The sequence below is a fragment of the Daucus carota genome, chromosome 5 (genome assembly GCF_001625215.2).
Source record: "Daucus carota subsp. sativus chromosome 5, DH1 v3.0, whole genome shotgun sequence".
NCBI lineage: Eukaryota > Viridiplantae > Streptophyta > Magnoliopsida > Apiales > Apiaceae > Daucus > Daucus carota.
Genome location: NC_030385.2, coordinates 47,453,670 through 47,468,011, shown reverse-complemented (window position 1 = coordinate 47,468,011; position 14,342 = coordinate 47,453,670). Strand labels below are relative to the sequence as shown.

The 14,342-nt window shown below is 35.2% G+C and overlaps 2 long non-coding RNA genes across 2 annotated transcripts; both read left to right on the top strand.

Moving 5' to 3' along the window:
- The first annotated feature begins 2,114 nt into the window (after positions 1-2,114).
- On the top strand, positions 2,115-5,558 carry LOC135152612 (uncharacterized). Its single transcript, XR_010291965.1, has 3 exons — positions 2,115-2,395; positions 4,167-4,360; positions 5,237-5,558. It is a non-coding gene; the product is annotated as an uncharacterized LOC135152612 (long non-coding RNA).
- Positions 5,559-7,812: 2,254 nt separating this feature from the next.
- LOC135152609 (uncharacterized) lies at positions 7,813-11,910 on the top strand. Its single transcript, XR_010291956.1, has 3 exons — positions 7,813-8,712; positions 10,484-10,677; positions 11,554-11,910. It is a non-coding gene; the product is annotated as an uncharacterized LOC135152609 (long non-coding RNA).
- Positions 11,911-14,342: the final 2,432 nt, after the last annotated feature.

The following is a 14,342-nucleotide window of genomic DNA, read 5'->3' as shown; positions in this document are numbered from 1 at the left end:
GATGAGGGATCATTAGGCATTGATGCTATGCTCTGCTCAAATACTTCATATTTTGATCCTAACCCTCCTTTATTTCTTCCTGCTTTTTGATGAGAGATTGGTTGAATTGAACCCTTGTCAAATTTTATCTCAGTCATCAAACTAGGCTTTACAAATCCTGATAAAGGAGTGATAGTTGGTTTAAACACAACTTGAGCCTTGTCAGAGGTTGTATCTTTCTTTGCTTCCTCATTAACTTGAGCTGTGTCAGAGGTTAATTTTTCTTCTTGTGATTCTGCAATATGAGCTTTGTCAGAGATTGCAGCTTCTGATTTCTTTCCTTTTACAACTTGATCTTTGTCAGAGGTTGTAGGCTTCTTCTGAATCCAGCCTTTCTCAAGGCAATCATCTACTATGCTTTTGCCTTTGCTTGTATATTCATCTTCAGAGTATACCTTTTTGATTGGTAAACTCTGATCAGCAATAGTAGTTTCCTTGATCATTATTCCTTTTTCCTTTGGTCTGGCAGTTGATTTTGCAGGTTTCTGAATTTATCCTGAGTTTATAGCTTCAACATATTCTTTCTTCAGTTCAGCTTCCTCTGCAGCAATCAACTCCAAATCCAATTTAGCTTCTGGATTTTCTTGTTCAAATATCAGTCTAGCATATTCTTCATCAGTCATTGGTTTATCTGATCCAGCCACTGGTCTTTGCTTTGATCCAGATGTGACATTGTGTGTTGGAGCTGGAGCAGACTTTGAGCTTTGCTTAGACTGTTTTGCACTGTCAGAGTTTGAAACTCTTCCACCAGTTGCAGCTTGAAATCTCTTGTTCTTTGTGAAGTCATCCACATCATCATCATCATCATTTTTCTTTCTTTTCAGAGTTTGAGAAGTAGACTTGCATTTGACATTAGCTACTCTCTCCCCCTTTTTGACATCATCCTCTTCAGGAATCAGTACTGATGTGATTAAAGAAAGAGAGGATTGGATGGCTTCCAGCTGTTTGGTCATTGTGGATTGAGTAGCCTCAACTGAAGTCATCCTTTGCTCCAGAGTTTGTTGAGCAGACACCAGCTTTTTCATATCTTCCTTCAGAGGTAGTAAGTTTCTTTTCTTGTCCATGTTTTGAGTTTCAGCCAAATTTGCTACCTCAGTTCTAAGACTATTTACAGACTTGGATGTTTGAGCATGAGCTGTATGAAATGTCTTCAAATACAAGACTGTTGCTTTGAGACTAGACATTACATCAGAGTTTGTAATCTTGGCCTCTGCTGTAATAACCCGGATTTTTAAAAATATTTTTATTAGTATTAAAAGTGATTTTCTTTAAAGAAGGGAATAAGATTTAATATTTTATTACAGTTTAATGAGTTTTCAAGGTTTTATATTAAACCCCGGGTTATTGTGTTATTGATAAATGATTATATTTTTTTAAAACTGATTTTCATATATTGTTTCGAAAATTCTAGATGATTATTATGTGAATATATGTGTGAGGTAAGTAAGTGGTATTGGTGGATTTGTTGGTTAATTAATTATGGTTAATTATGAGTATTATATGATTAATATATGAATTTTTGTGAATTTTATATTATCTGGTTTATTGCGTTAACTGCTCATATGTGTTCGTATTTGAGAGATTTCAATTTCTATATGTTCAGGAGAAAGTATAGTTTATTTGGATATTTTCATATCGATTTATGGAATGTTAGATGATTTTATAATCGATTTACGGAGTTAATTGTGTATATTTATATTTATTTATTAATTATTTGACTTCCGTAAAACCGTCCACTCGTAACGGTGTACCAAATTTTCTTCCCGGAAGTTTCGAGAAAACTCACCTTTAGCTTAATTTGAATATTCCGGACATTTTTCGTGTTTTGACTTTTTCGATCCGGAGTACGGTTTTCCCCGGAGTCGGTCCGGCGGAGTTTTTCGGGTATTTTAATTGTTGATAATTATCCAGTTTGTCTCGATAAGCGTGAAACTAGATATTTTGATTATTATATTAATTCTTATCTTTTAATAATTGCAATGGGACCCGCATATTAATGACTGATTAAAAAGCCCCGTTTTGATGATTATCTTGAAAACCAGTACCGATTGGACCTCGCTCTATTATATAAAGCTAGTAAATATCGTATTTTCATGTCATAAACGATCCAAAGGGGTACCAATTATTTGTAAATATAAATAGCCCTTTCTACACCTTATTTTCAACCGTAAATCATTTTCACCAGTTTCTCTGCACGAATACCGAGAGAAACCGAAGTATGTTCTTCGTGTTCTTCATAATCAAACGAAGATTTGAAGGTGTTATTGGAATCCGATGGAGGCGTATGAATAGTCAAAACGAAGCTATCGACGTGTAGATTATAGTTTAATCATTCGTTTGTGTGCAGATTCAACAGGTAAATTACTATTAATTGTTGAAAATTCGAGTTATATTGATTTGAAATATGAATTTTTGCAAACGTGATTGTTTGATTATTTTGATGATACCATGTTGTAGAGCGTGTTTTTCTCGTCGTTTTGGTATATTATATGTTGAATTTTGAGTTCGGAAACATCTAGAAAAGTGGGTTTGATTATTTGGTTGTGTTCTTGGTGTTCTTGAGGTGTTCATAAATATTTTCACCGGATTTTTTATTAGATGAATCTGGGTGCAATATGAGGGTACCATCAGGGGTGTTGGGTTACCAGGAGTTTGTTGGTGGTCTTGGATGTTTCGTGGGTGCTCGATTTCGAGCAAATCGGGAAGGGAGGTGACTCGCCGGCGGCGAGTTTTTCCCGTCATATTCCAGCCAAACGGCTTGAGGAATCGCAGAAACGAAGCCATGTCCAAGTTCCCAGTAGTGTCTAGGCCATATCTGGAGGTTTTAGTGTGTGTTGGAGCGCTGTAGCGCCGTTAACGGTGAAGCAGTGGTGGCCGGCGGCAAATTGCCATTTGGCCACCCAACTTATGAAGATGGTGAAGATCTGGTATCGAGGTTTTGAATCTTACAAAGTAACCCCTGTAACTTCTAAAAGTTACAGTTTAAACCTTGGCCGAAAAGTTTCAAAAGTTTACAAAATAAACCTTTTGATTTAATTTTCTAAAATTGTTTTATTTAATTATTTTAAATTTCAAAAATAGTTTTTAATTATTTCTTTATTCAAAAATAAATCTAAATTAGTTTATTAATTAATTTTAATTAGTAATTAATTATTTTAATTGGTCAATTAATTTAAATATTAATTGATTAATTATTTTAATTAATTATTAATTGGTTTTAATTGATTAATTAATTGGATTTAATTATCCTTTTTGATTTAAAAATTCCGAAAAATAGTTTCGAGCTTTAAAATATTTTTCCAAATTATATTCAAGGCTCGATAATTGGTTATGAATGATTTCAAGTCCAATTTCAAGTATTTGGGACTTGATTATTTATCCGAAAAGTGATTCTTTTATCGATTTTAATTCCGAAAAATGTTTAAAAATTACAGAAAATTCCCGAAAAATCATTTTGAACTCAAGATTTGATTTGACCTCTATTGGGGTGGGAAACCTTATGTGTAATGTGTTGTCTGCTATTGGTTGGATGTCTTATGTGTCGATATAAGAGTGAGAAAACGGTTTTAAACATATCTTTTGATCCGTAAGTCGGAATCAAGTGAAACGAAAGAGAGATGAAAGCTTATAAAGTCTAGTTTGGTATGACATAATAATATGATGGAGTCGAGAATGTGAATAATTGTTGTTAAACGTGCCGAATGTGATTATATGTTATTGGATTGTTATTAATTGATGACTACGTGATATATATGTCTATTCTTGATATTATATACGTGATAAATGATTTGGATGACATAGTGTCGTGAGTTGATTGATATTGGATAAGAATATATGGATTATAGTGATTGGATCTTGTTGATTGGTTGTTGATTGAGATAGGATAACAGGTGGATAGTCTTATACATAGAGGAAACGATGTCGGAATTTCGATAAGGATTGATATGATAATTGATTGGTGATATGTTATGTGGAATATGATTGATTATATGTTAGAGTCAAAGCATGCTTATGTGTTACGTGGTATGTGATAGGTTTAAAGGGGTATATAAGTGGATATCGATATACGTGATATGTATATGCGATATATTGTTTAGTGACTATAGCATTATCTTATTCTCGTAAAGGATTTGGACGAGACGTGTACGCTCGAAGACGTCAGAAAGTCGGAATGGTATTGCAAAGCGAATAAGGGATGATTGAGTAAGCGAAGCGAAGTGGCGAATAGAGTATAGCTAGAGATGGTCTAGAGATTACGAGATGCATAGATTGGGAAAGTGAAGAGATGAGATAGAGATGTGAGACTGGAGTCAGATTTAAGGCAAGTATCCTATACCCATCTTTTGGATATCTTGCAATTATCCTGATCCATTCTTTTCGTATGTGTTGCAAATATTCGTTCCTCTCTTTTTCATATTTGGAAAGTGCAAATATTTTTATCCATCCTTTTCTAATCCTCCAAAAATTCAGATAATTCCAGTTTTACAAATTAATTCGAAGTTCAAATTGTCATTGAAGCATGTGTTGCTCAGTGATAGTTAGAGCTTTGAATGAATTGGGATCTTCTTGATTATTCAACCCGCCATTGTCATGCTGGTTTAGCAGGCTAAATTCAGTTGCTTAGCCGATAATGGAGGATACTGAATAGTTGAGGATTTCCTGAACTGTGATTTATGAAATGATGGATCATGATTTATGAAAAGTTTATTATCAAAGTTTGATTTGAAATTATTCAGTTGTTGATGATGATTATGATTATGTTCTGTTAATTTACATTGGTTTCTTGAATTGAATTAGAGAATTGGATTATTGTTTTTATATAAACATGTGGACCAGATGAGTGGTCAGACCAAATGAGTGGTCATGATAGGCCAATGAGTGCCTTGGATCCAGTGATAGAGCATGGCGGGGCCTGCTCGGGGTTAGGTATGACTGATCAGCATCCTAACCTTGGTTTTTAATTAAAATGTGATAGTCCAATTCAATAATTCTCTTGTGAAGGATTGAATTCCTCAGGTTTCTATTGCTGCAAGGTATTGTGATTCTTTTATACAATACCTGAATTTGTGAACTCAGATTGAATCTTTTTATATCTTGAACTCGAGAATTTCTGTTATATCACTTCAGAACTTTCATTGTTATTATTACTTGCTGAGCATTGTTGCTCACCCTTGCTATTCTCTTTTAACCATTTCAGAAAGGATTAAAGATGAATGGCTAGACTATGATTGCGAGTAAGGCTAAGGCTAGGCGAGGATTCAGAGTTGAGGATTCAGTGGTCAAGGAGTATTCAGGAAGATTTATAAAGTTGATGCTAGCTCGAGTTGTGCTATTGAGATTCAGATGTAAGTCATAGCTGGAATAGTTGACAGTGATTCTTCTTATCGAAGATGATCTGATTTGGTAAGAGATGTTGTGTAATAATAGTGGTTGATTCTAATTTCAATACTGTAACCTGGAAGCGATCCTGTTGTTTTGGGGGTGAAGATGTTCTCTTTTAAATCTTTTATTTAACGTCTTTCAAATATTTTATTAAATGTTTTCAAGTTTTAAATTATTTGGATTCATTATCTTTAAAAAAAAAAAAAATACAGGTTTTCAAAAGTGTTTAAAAAATGGGTTTTATGTGGTGACGCCAGAATCCAGGCCCCCGGATTCTCGGGCTGTCACAGTTGGTATCAGAGCAACAGGTTACAAGTTATTGAAATCAGAATATAGATTATAGTTTTAAGTTCTAATGATGAGGAATGTTGTGTGACCTCATTTGAGGTATTGTGAGACTATCTGGGAATAGTCTAGAGATGTGAAGGAAGAATAGAGTCTAGTTAGACGACTAAGTTGAGTGTATAGGTTTAGAGAGATTAGGATTCTTAAGTTTAGACATATGATTTCTAGTATGTTGATTAATTGAGATGGTGAATTGTGAGAAAGGTCAAGATTAGACCTAGATAGAAGAGTTTGATAGTGAATGATTGAGTTGAGAATGGTGAAAATGCAGAATTCAGAGTATTCTGACTATACTCCATAGTTGAGAATGGTCTAGTGTATTGATTTGAAAATGATAAAGATGCATGGTTCATAGTATGTTGACCATGTCAGATATTTGGAAGTGGTATATGGTGTTAGTGAGATATGAAGAGTCAGTGTAAGATATGAGTTGTACTGAATTAGAAGGAGAGATTGGTAGATAAAGGCAGATAGATGGGGAGTGAATGATAGAGGATATGTGGAGTTGAGTCCAGTTATTAGAGGTGATGTGTGCGAGTAAGTTAGAACGTTAGTCCTCGGCGATGACGCTTTAAGTTAATCGGGACTTTAATCGACATCAAGGTGGGCCCATAACCCACAGGTTGGCGATCCATACAATCGATGATATGCTACGTGTTTTGCTAGTGACTTCACAGATAAAGGGGGATGAAGTGGAGGCCAAGACTTATTACGGACGATAACGTCTATTATGAATTTTACGAGGCTGCTACGAACGAACGTCAATCGACTATCAAGAACGTTAAAAAGAAGACATACGACGAACAACGATTTATTGAAGCAGAGCGAAAATCTGAGAAGACCTTGGCAATACCTCTCTTCAACTAAAGATTCTTTTGATTGTTTTCTCATCAGTGAGATATTATCATGATATTTTTCTACAAAAGTTTTGATAAATGAGATCTTCAATTTCTCAAATTCTAATATGATATTGGTATTGATTATTGGTATGAGTTGGAAGGCAAAGATGTGTGATAAAGGCTGTTGTGAAGAGACAGTGATGTTCCTTGATATTGTTTGACATTTCTTGACATTCCTTGATACCCTTTCATCTTCTTTGATATCCCTTGATGTTCTTTGATATTTTTGATATTCCTTGACATTCGTTGATATTCCTTGACATTTCTTCAATTTGATTGGGATGAACAACCCTATTAATAGGGGACACAAGGTATACCTGTCTGTGTGATAGGAGTTGGATGGGACGCCATCACTTGTGTGTGTTGTGATTACAAGAAGGTTAACAACCTTTAGTAGTGTCTAATATGGACACGCAACATTAAGTTCATTTGATCGTAGTGATTTCCCAGTCACTCTGGTATTCCAATGTGACCTATTTTGAAAACACCTTGTTCTATTCGAAAAATTCCCAAAGATCGATTCTTGGGAAATGAATTTTGCAATCGCGAAAGTTTGATTTTCCTTTTCCATTAAAGTTAAAGGTATGCCAAGATCAATCAAAGGTGGATGACGATATGATATTACGAAGTGTGATACGTTTTAGTTTCTTCGGAGGATTCCGAGGACGGAATCCTTATAAGGGGGGTAGAATGTAATATCCCATATTTTTTTTTAAATTTAGATTTGATTATTATAAATCTATTTGTCTAGATATTATTGTTGGTTTTAGTTGAATATTGATATGATTATGTGAATAGTATGTATGTGATTATACTTGTTATGTGGATTAATATGGATTTTACAGATTATGCGTCCTCCTTCTTTCTCTGATTCCGAGGACGGAATCCCTATAAGGAGGGTAGATTGTAATAACCCGGATTTTTAAAAATATTTTTATTAGTATTAAAAGTGATTTTCTTTAAAGAAGGGAATAAGATTTAATATTTTATTACAGTTTAATGAGTTTTCAAGGTTTTATATTAAACCCCGGGTTATTGTGTTATTGATAAATGATTATATTTTTTTAAAACTGATTTTCATATATTGTTTCGAAAATTCTAGATGATTATTATGTGAATATATGTGTGAGGTAAGTAAGTGGTATTGGTGGATTTGTTGGTTAATTAATTATGGTTAATTATGAGTATTATATGATTAATATATGAATTTTTGTGAATTTTATATTATCTGGTTTATTGCGTTAACTGCTCATATGTGTTCGTATTTGAGAGATTTCAATTTCTATATGTTCAGGAGAAAGTATAGTTTATTTGGATATTTTCATATCGATTTATGGAATGTTAGATGATTTTATAATCGATTTACGGAGTTAATTGTGTATATTTATATTTATTTATTAATTATTTGACTTCCGTAAAACCGTCCACTCGTAACGGTGTACCAAATTTTCTTCCCGGAAGTTTCGAGAAAACTCACCTTTAGCTTAATTTGAATATTCCGGACATTTTTCGTGTTTTGACTTTTTCGATCCGGAGTACGGTTTTCCCCGGAGTCGGTCCGGCGGAGTTTTTCGGGTATTTTAATTGTTGATAATTATCCAGTTTGTCTCGATAAGCGTGAAACTAGATATTTTGATTATTATATTAATTCTTATCTTGTAATAATTGCAATGGGACCCGCATATTAATGACTGATTAAAAAGCCCCGTTTTGATGATTATCTTGAAAACCAGTACCGATTGGACCTCGCTTTATTATATAAAGCTAGTAAATATCGTATTTTCATGTCATAAACGATCCAAAGGGGTACCAATTATTTGTAAATATAAATAGCCCTTTCTACACCTTATTTTCAACCGTAAATCATTTTCACCAGTTTCTCTGCACGAATACCGAGAGAAACCGAAGTATGTTCTTCGTGTTCTTCATAATCAAACGAAGATTTGAAGGTGTTATTGGAATCCGATGGAGGCGTATGAATAGTCAAAACGAAGCTATCGACGTGTAGATTATAGTTTAATCATTCGTTTGTGTGCAGATTCAACAGGTAAATTACTATTAATTGTTGAAAATTCGAGTTATATTGATTTGAAATATGAATTTTTGCAAACGTGATTGTTTGATTATTTTGATGATACCATGTTGTAGAGCGTGTTTTTCTCGTCGTTTTGGTATATTATATGTTGAATTTTGAGTTCGGAAACATCTAGAAAAGTGGGTTTGATTATTTGGTTGTGTTCTTGGTGTTCTTGAGGTGTTCATAAATATTTTCACCGGATTTTTTATTAGATGAATCTGGGTGCAATATGAGGGTACCATCAGGGGTGTTGGGTTACCAGGAGTTTGTTGGTGGTCTTGGATGTTTCGTGGGTGCTCGATTTCGAGCAAATCGGGAAGGGAGGTGACTCGCCGGCGGCGAGTTTTTCCCGTCATATTCCAGCCAAACGGCTTGAGGAATCGCAGAAACGAAGCCATGTCCAAGTTCCCAGTAGTGTCTAGGCCATATCTGGAGGTTTTAGTGTGTGTTGGAGCGCTGTAGCGCCGTTAACGGTGAAGCAGTGGTGGCCGGCGGCAAATTGCCATTTGGCCACCCAACTTATGAAGATGGTGAAGATCTGGTATCGAGGTTTTGAATCTTACAAAGTAACCCCTGTAACTTCTAAAAGTTACAGTTTAAACCTTGGCCGAAAAGTTTCAAAAGTTTACAAAATAAACCTTTTGATTTAATTTTCTAAAATTGTTTTATTTAATTATTTTAAATTTCAAAAATAGTTTTTAATTATTTCTTTATTCAAAAATAAATCTAAATTAGTTTATTAATTAATTTTAATTAGTAATTAATTATTTTAATTGGTCAATTAATTTAAATATTAATTGATTAATTATTTTAATTAATTATTAATTGGTTTTAATTGATTAATTAATTGGATTTAATTATCCTTTTTGATTTAAAAATTCCGAAAAATAGTTTCGAGCTTTAAAATATTTTTCCAAATTATATTCAAGGCTCGATAATTGGTTATGAATGATTTCAAGTCCAATTTCAAGTATTTGGGACTTGATTATTTATCCGAAAAGTGATTCTTTTATCGATTTTAATTCCGAAAAATGTTTAAAAATTACAGAAAATTCCCGAAAAATCATTTTGAACTCAAGATTTGATTTGACCTCTATTGGGGTGGGAAACCTTATGTGTAATGTGTTGTCTGCTATTGGTTGGATGTCTTATGTGTCGATATAAGAGTGAGAAAACGGTTTTAAACATATCTTTTGATCCGTAAGTCGGAATCAAGTGAAACGAAAGAGAGATGAAAGCTTATAAAGTCTAGTTTGGTATGACATAATAATATGATGGAGTCGAGAATGTGAATAATTGTTGTTAAACGTGCCGAATGTGATTATATGTTATTGGATTGTTATTAATTGATGACTACGTGATATATATGTCTATTCTTGATATTATATACGTGATAAATGATTTGGATGACATAGTGTCGTGAGTTGATTGATATTGGATAAGAATATATGGATTATAGTGATTGGATCTTGTTGATTGGTTGTTGATTGAGATAGGATAACAGGTGGATAGTCTTATACATAGAGGAAACGATGTCGGAATTTCGATAAGGATTGATATGATAATTGATTGGTGATATGTTATGTGGAATATGATTGATTATATGTTAGAGTCAAAGCATGCTTATGTGTTACGTGGTATGTGATAGGTTTAAAGGGGTATATAAGTGGATATCGATATACGTGATATGTATATGCGATATATTGTTTAGTGACTATAGCATTATCTTATTCTCGTAAAGGATTTGGACGAGACGTGTACGCTCGAAGACGTCAGAAAGTCGGAATGGTATTGCAAAGCGAATAAGGGATGATTGAGTAAGCGAAGCGAAGTGGCGAATAGAGTATAGCTAGAGATGGTCTAGAGATTACGAGATGCATAGATTGGGAAAGTGGAGAGATGAGATAGAGATGTGAGACTGGAGTCAGATTTAAGGCAAGTATCCTATACCCATCTTTTGGATATCTTGCAATTATCCTGATCCATTCTTTTCGTATGTGTTGCAAATATTCGTTCCTCTCTTTTTCATATTTGGAAAGTGCAAATATTTTTATCCATCCTTTTCTAATCCTCCAAAAATTCAGATAATTCCAGTTTTACAAATTAATTCGAAGTTCAAATTGTCATTGAAGCATGTGTTGCTCAGTGATAGTTAGAGCTTTGAATGAATTGGGATCTTCTTGATTATTCAACCCGCCATTGTCATGCTGGTTTAGCAGGCTAAATTCAGTTGCTTAGCCGATAATGGAGGATACTGAATAGTTGAGGATTTCCTGAACTGTGATTTATGAAATGATGGATCATGATTTATGAAAAGTTTATTATCAAAGTTTGATTTGAAATTATTCAGTTGTTGATGATGATTATGATTATGTTCTGTTAATTTACATTGGTTTCTTGAATTGAATTAGAGAATTGGATTATTGTTTTTATATAAACATGTGGACCAGATGAGTGGTCAGACCAAATGAGTGGTCATGATAGGCCAATGAGTGCCTTGGATCCAGTGATAGAGCATGGCGGGGCCTGCTCGGGGTTAGGTATGACTGATCAGCATCCTAACCTTGGTTTTTAATTAAAATGTGATAGTCCAATTCAATAATTCTCTTGTGAAGGATTGAATTCCTCAGGTTTCTATTGCTGCAAGGTATTGTGATTCTTTTATACAATACCTGAATTTGTGAACTCAGATTGAATCTTTTTATATCTTGAACTCGAGAATTTCTGTTATATCACTTCAGAACTTTCATTGTTATTATTACTTGCTGAGCATTGTTGCTCACCCTTGCTATTCTCTTTTAACCATTTCAGAAAGGATTAAAGATGAATGGCTAGACTATGATTGCGAGTAAGGCTAAGGCTAGGCGAGGATTCAGAGTTGAGGATTCAGTGGTCAAGGAGTATTCAGGAAGATTTATAAAGTTGATGCTAGCTCGAGTTGTGCTATTGAGATTCAGATGTAAGTCATAGCTGGAATAGTTGACAGTGATTCTTCTTATCGAAGATGATCTGATTTGGTAAGAGATGTTGTGTAATAATAGTGGTTGATTCTAATTTCAATACTGTAACCTGGAAGCGATCCTGTTGTTTTGGGGGTGAAGATGTTCTCTTTTAAATCTTTTATTTAACGTCTTTCAAATCTTTTATTAAATGTTTTCAAGTTTTAAATTATTTGGATTCATTATCTTTAAAAAAAAAAAATACAGGTTTTCAAAAGTGTTTAAAAAATGGGTTTTATGTGGTGACGCCAGAATCCAGGCCCCCGGATTCTCGGGCTGTCACATCTGCCATAGATAAGAATTCTTCAGCCTTTACTGGCTCCAGAGAATGCTGGTGACTCAGCCAGAGTTTATCCCATACTTCATTAGGTGGATCAACCTGAAGATCCCTGGGAAGAGGCTCAGAGTTTGTCTTCAGAGTCTGCAGTCTGGCATTGTATTGACTGGTAGACTCCCACTTCTGTTGTTGAAGAGACATGGGGACTTCATCCTCATTTTCATCATCTTCATCTTCATCATCCTCATCATCATCAGATGCAGGATCAACATCATCTTCAACAGGATCTGGAACAACATTTTCTTGATCTGCAGTTTTTGATTTGCTGGGCTCTTCATCAGCCTTAGCAAGTGACTGCAATGCTTCCAATACTACCTTGTCAGAGTCTGCAATTACAGCATCTGACTTGTAATTTTCTGGAGCTGTATCATGAATTATGGCACCCTCAGGAAATTTCAATGGAGATTGAAGAATTGGAGTGGAGGGTCCATGATCAGAGATTGGAGTGTGAGGATCAGACAATGTTGTCCCAGCTTCAGTTGTAACTGGTTCCTTGCAGATTATTTCCTCATCTACTTCAGATGAAGTAGAAGATGCTGTAGCAGTAGAGAGTGGAACAGCTTGAAGAGGATGCACCATCAGAGCTTGAGAAGAATCAGGAAGTGTAGTAGATGGTGCTTGCTCTTCCTCAAGAGTGGAATCAGTGATCTCAGTAATGGGTACCTTTGCCTTCTTAGGCTTGTTTGCCCTTGCTTTAAATCTAACTTTTCTTGACTGAGGGCTAGCCTGAGAAGGTTCAGAGTTTGTTGCATGAGAGGGTTCCAGATCATCATAGTCATAAGCTGCAACAAGTCTCCTTCTCTTCTGCTTTGGTGGAGAAGCAGCTTCAGTGTTTAAAGTCTTAGAGACTGTATCAGAGTTTACAGTAGGAACTGTATCAGAGTTTGTTGGCACATCAGACTTTGTCTTCAGAACTTGTGTAGCAACAGAGGTTCTGGTCTTCACAGTGGAAGGGGCTGCATCAGACTTTGTAGCCCTTGTTGACTTGGATGCAGAAGATCTGCTTGCTGTGGGAGGTCTAGAGGGTTGAGGTTGTTGTTGTTGGGGTTGTTGTTGTTGGACTGGGGGCAAATCCATCCTAGCTCTAACTGGAGCTGGAATTAGGAGAGGCCTCTGGATTGGATACTTCTCATCTTTTGAGATGAGGTCCTTAAACACCCTTTTATGAAGCCTAAAGGGCTTGATCTCATCATCAACAGCAAAATCCACCTCACCAACAGTGGCATTAAACAGTAATTGACAAAATCTTGAGAAATATATGATTTGTCTATTTTCATGCATTCTTTCACCAATATTTCTAAGAACTAATCTACCAAAATCAAAATTAGTAGAGTAGATCAGAGAATACCCAATTTGTAGCATATCCATGGGTATAGCATCCCAGTTGGTGCTTTTCTTCTGGAAAGCCCTCGTGATACAGTCAAAGAAGAAGCTCCATTCCCTTCTTAGTCCTGGACGCTTTAATTGTCCCAATTTATCAAGCGATTCACTGTAGCCCAGAGCATTCATCATGCCCCTGAGATTGGTATCTCCATTTGTGATGTAAGCTGCATTCTCTGGCATGTTGAATGCTTGACGAACTGTGGCTGGAGTAACAGCATACTCCTCCCCTTCATATGCGAACACAATAGATGGTGATCCATCTGCACCACCATTATCATATTGCCCTGTCCTCCAAAAAGTGATGATTTGGCTTCCAGAGAGTCTGGCAGAAGCGGTAAGAGCAGTAGCCAGGGCACTCTGTGCCAGGAATTGCTGGATTGGATGATAATCCCTTGGAGCATCTGCTGTGTTAAGAATGGCAGCGTGGTTGTTGGGAACAAATTCCACACCTGCATGAGTAAACGCTGAAGTCGCCATTAGAACAGAGTTTGTAAAGGAAGAAAGGTGTTTAAGAAAGTGTGTAAGAGAAGATTTGAGTTGCAGAGAGAAAAGCTTAAGAGTTTGTTGAGAGAGTGTGTGTAAAGATGAAGTGTATAAGTGAATAACAAGCAATAAAATCCGATTTGATAAACTCTTCAGATTTTGTTTAGCTGTACACGCTTGGACTTTTGTTCAGCTGTACACCTGTCAGATTTTAACTGGTAGATGAGTGTTAGTGGCATGGAGAAAAGAAAATAGTAATCATGAGCGCAGTAAAACTTGTGCAGTTATAAATGCTGATTACACGTTTTCCTATCAAAATGTTCTGCATGCCTTCCACTAATTATACAACCGTTTGTAACACTCTTTTCACATTCTCTGATCAGCTAAAATAAATCAAT